Here is a 3,771-nt window from a genome sequence, read left to right on the forward strand (position 1 = left end):
TTTGCATCGGCCCTAAAACCTTGAGACTGTAGTTGCTTTTTTTCATTGTAGATTAGTTGATTAGTGATTTATTTGTTTTTTGTTGCTCTTGGAAATGCATATAGTACTCTGGCAGCACAGCACTCACTTCTCAGGCTCGCTCTGGCCTCTGGCACACCCGCTCCAGACCCGTCGCCATCTTGCTCCTTCCTTTCGCTAAAGTCTTTAGGTTTTTCTATATATAGTATCATGTCATCTGCAAATAGGGAAAGTTTGACTTTGTCATTTCCAATCTGGATTCACTTTATTTCTTTCTCTTGACTGATTGCTCTGGCTAGTACCTCTAGTACTATGTTAAATAGAAGTGGTGAGAGTAGGTATCCTTGTTTTGGTCATTTTCTTAAGGGAAAGGCCCTCAGTTTTTCCCCATTCAGAATGTTACTGGCAGTGGGCTTGTCATAAGTGGCTTTTATTGTGTTGAGATATTTTCCTCCTATACCTGATTTGTTGAGAGTCTTTATCATGAAGGGATGTTGAATTTTGTTAAATCCTTTCTTAGCATCTATTGAGATAATCATATGGTCCATGCCCTTGAGTTTGTTGATGTGATTATCACATTTATTGACTTTTGTATGTTGAACCATTCTTGCATCCCTGGGATGAATCCCTCCTTATCATAGTGTATATATATTTTTTAATATGTTGCTGTATTCTGATCACTAATATTTTGTTGAGGATTTTTGCATCTAGGTTCATCAAGGATATTGGCCTGTAATTTTCTTTTTTTGTTGTGTCTTTATCTGCTTTTTGTATCAGAGTTATGTTGGCCTCGTAGAATGAGTTTGGGAGAATAGCTTCTGTTTCAATTGCTTGGAATTGTTTGAGGAGAATTGGTGTTAACTCCTTTTTAAAAGTTTGATAGAATTCAGCTGTGAAGCCATCTGGACCTGGAGTTTTCTTTGTTCAAAGATTGCTAATTACTGCTTCAATCTCCTTGCTTGTTATTGGTCTCTTCAGGTTTTCTATCTCTTCTTGGTTCAGTCCTGGTAGTTTGTATGTGTCCAGAAATTTATCCATATCTTCCAGATTTGTTTATAAGAGTCTCTAATGATTCTTTGTATTTCTGTGGTGTTGGCTGTAATATCTTGCTTTTTATTTCTGATTTTTGTTATTTGGGTCTTCTCTCTTCTTTTTATTGTTAACCTAGCTATTTATCTATTTTATTTATCTTCTTGAAAAACCAACTTTTTGTTTTGTTGATCTTTTTATTGCTTTGAGGGTCTCTATTTCATTTAGTTATGCTCTGATCTTAATTATTTCTTTCCATCTACTACCTTTAGGTTTGGATTGTTGTTGTTTTTCAAAGTTCTTTGAGGCATAGTGTTAGGCCATTTATTTGAATTCTTTCTGTTCTTTTGATATAGGCATTTATTGCAATAAATCTGCCACTTAGTACTGCTTTTGCAGTATCCCATATCTTTGGGTATGATGTATCTTTATTTTCATTACTTTCTAGAAATTTTTTGATTTCCTCTTTAATTTCTTCTTGGACCCATAGGTCATTCAGGAGCCTATTATTTAGTTTCCATGTATTTGTATAGTTTCCTGAGTTTTGCTTATTATTAATTTCCAATTGAGGCTATTGTGGTCTGAAAAGATATTTGGAATGATTTCAATTTTTAAAAATTTCATGAGGCTAGATTTGTGACCTAAAATGTGGTCTATCTTGGAGAATGCTCCATGAGCTGATGAGAAGAAAGCATATTCTTTAGTTGTTTGCTGAAATGTTCTGTATATATCTGCCAGGTCCAGTTGGTCTAACGTGTAGTTTAAATCCTATGCCTCTTTGTTGATTTATTGCCTGGGAGATCTGTCCCATACTGAGAGAGGGGTATTCAGGTCACCCGCTATTAACATATTAGGGCCTACTTCTTTCTTTTGGTCTAAGAGTGTTTGCTTTATACATCTGAGTGCTCCAGTATTGGGTGCATATATGTTTATGATTGTTATGTCTTCTAGATGGATAGCTCCTTTTATCATTATATCATGGTCTTCTTTGTCTCTTTTTATGGTTTTTATTTTTATTTTATTTTATTTTTTGGTTTAAAGTGTATTTTATTAAATATAAGAATAGCTACTCCCACTCATTTTTGGTTTCCATTTGCTGGTATATCTTTTTCCATCCTTTCACTTTTAGTCTGTGCGTGTCTCTATATGTGAGATGGGTCTCTTGATGACAGCAGATACTTGGGTCTAGATTTTTAATCCAATCAGTCAATCTGTGCTTTTCAAATGGGAAATTTAATACATTCACATTTAGGGTGGTTATTGACAGATATTGTTTAATTCCTGTTATTTAATTGCTTTTTGTTTAGATATTTTAAATATCTTTTTGTCCCTACTTCCCCTTTTATTTCCCTTCTTCAATGTTAGTTGGATATTTGAGGTGGCATGATTTAGCTTCTTGTTCTTTCTCACTGGCATTTTTGTTTTAACAGAAGGTTTTGCTGTTTCTTGTGTATCCATGGTAGTAACATTCACTGTTCAGATGCCAGATGAAGGACTCCCTTGAGAATTTCTTGCAGGGCTGGTCATGTGGTAGTGAACTCCCACAATTTTTGTTTGTCTGGGAAATATACTATTTCTCTCTCATTTCAGAAGGAGAGCCTTGCTGGGTAAAGAATCCTTGGCTGGCAATTTTTTTCTTTTCATGTTTTGAATATATCATTCCACTTTCTTCTGGCCTGTAGATTTTCAGTTGAGAAGTCTGGTGTTAGTCTTTAGAAGTTCCCTTATAGGTGAGTTGATGCTTTTCTCTTGCTGCTTTTAGAATTCTCTTTGTCCTTGAGCTTTGCAAATTTGACTATAATGTGTCTTGGAGAGGATCTTTTTGGATTGAATCTGGGGACCTTTGAGCTTCCTGGATCTGAAGGTCTGCATCTCTCTCTACCCATGGGAAGTTTTTTGTTATTATTTCCTCGAATAGGTTTTCCATACCTTTTCTTTTCTCCTCCCCTTCTGGAATACCTGCAATTCAGACATTAGAGTGCCTGAAGTTGTTTGCTATCTCTCTTAGATTTTCCTCATTATTTTTAATTCTTTTTCCCTTTTTTTTAATCTGCCTGGGTTATTTCAAAAAGACCATCTTCAAGATCTGAAATTCTTCCTTCTGCTTGCGCTAGCCTGCTGCCTAAGCTCTCTGTTGTGTTTTTTACTTCAATAAGTGAATCTTTCATTTCTAGGAGTTCTGCTACATTCTTTTTTAAGGTATTAATCTCTTTGTAAATTTCCTCCTTCATATTCTGGATATTTTTTCTTGTTTCCTTGTGTTCTCTAATTGAGTCTTCTTTTATTTCTTCAAGCTTTCTTAAGATCATTGCTCAGAATTCTTTTTCAGACATTTCAAAAATTCCCTGTTCTGTGAGATCTGGAATTTGAGGATTACTGTGTTCCTTTGGTGGTGTCATATCTTCTTGTTTGTTTGTAGTTCTAGTATTTTTTCATTGATGTTTGGTCATCTGATAGAGGACTTGCTTCTTCTGTTATTCTGGGGTTGGCAATGAGGATAAAGACTTCCTCATCTATTTGCAGACTCTACTGGTGACTCTTCTTATATCAATGTAGTCAAGTGAGTGGCAGGTTGCCTGTAGAGTAGACGTGGCTGCTACTGTGGTGGTGAACTATCCTTGTGGTGACAGCAGGTGTGGTGGTATCTATATTACACTCCCTTAGCTCCTGTTCTAGCTTTCCATGGCTGTAGACTGAGCCCCTGGTGCTGTGCAGGTCTCAGCT

This window comes from Galeopterus variegatus, unplaced genomic scaffold (assembly GCF_000696425.1).
Source record: "Galeopterus variegatus unplaced genomic scaffold, G_variegatus-3.0.2 Scaffold1198, whole genome shotgun sequence".
In the NCBI taxonomy this organism is placed as follows: Eukaryota; Metazoa; Chordata; class Mammalia; order Dermoptera; family Cynocephalidae; genus Galeopterus; species Galeopterus variegatus.